This window comes from Zalophus californianus, chromosome 3 (genome assembly GCF_009762305.2).
Source record: "Zalophus californianus isolate mZalCal1 chromosome 3, mZalCal1.pri.v2, whole genome shotgun sequence".
Lineage (NCBI taxonomy): Eukaryota > Metazoa > Chordata > Mammalia > Carnivora > Otariidae > Zalophus > Zalophus californianus.
Window position 1 is genome coordinate 49,447,047 of NC_045597.1, and position 603 is coordinate 49,447,649.

Genomic DNA, 603 nt, shown 5'->3' on the forward strand with positions numbered 1-603 from the left:
GGGGGAGAAACAGAAGGAGATAGAGAGGGAGAAGCAGACTCCCGACTGAGCAGGGAGCCTGATGTGGGGCTCAATCCCAGGATCCAGGGATCATAACCTGAGCTGAAGACAGACACTTAACCTACTGAGACACCCAGGCACCTCTAAAAAGAACTTTTTAAATAAAAGAAGATAAATATTGCCACCATGTTTGGTTACATGGGATGCTTTGGAACACATAAAAATCAAGAATTTTCTTGTCCTTCAATTAAATACTTTCGAATATACTGTAAATTGAAATCTGGGTGGGGAGATTTTTCACCAATTTTCATGTGATCTTTGCACAGATGCCATGCTAATCTTCCTTCTATCATTTCAATTTTAGTATATGTGCTGCCAAAGTGAGCACTGGGTAGGGAGATTTTTAAATATAAGATTATTTAATATGGAAGGGAAGTGTGGAAAAATGTTTAGTTTATTTGAACAAAGTTCACTGACAATCTAAGTATTTCAAAATGATCAATATATTTAAACCATCAAACATACCATTGAACCATCATATTAGATAACCTCACTTAATTTCTGACAGTTCTTGCCATTTTTCAAGGGTTTTATTTTAGTGAG

At 36.3% G+C, this 603-nt stretch overlaps 1 non-coding gene across 1 annotated transcript; it reads right to left on the reverse strand.

Moving 5' to 3' along the window:
- Positions 1-276: 276 nt before the first annotated feature.
- Positions 277-388, reverse strand: LOC113921157. The gene has a single exon (XR_003519556.1). It is a non-coding gene; the product is annotated as a U6 spliceosomal RNA (small nuclear RNA).
- Between the last annotated feature and the right edge of the window lie 215 nt (positions 389-603).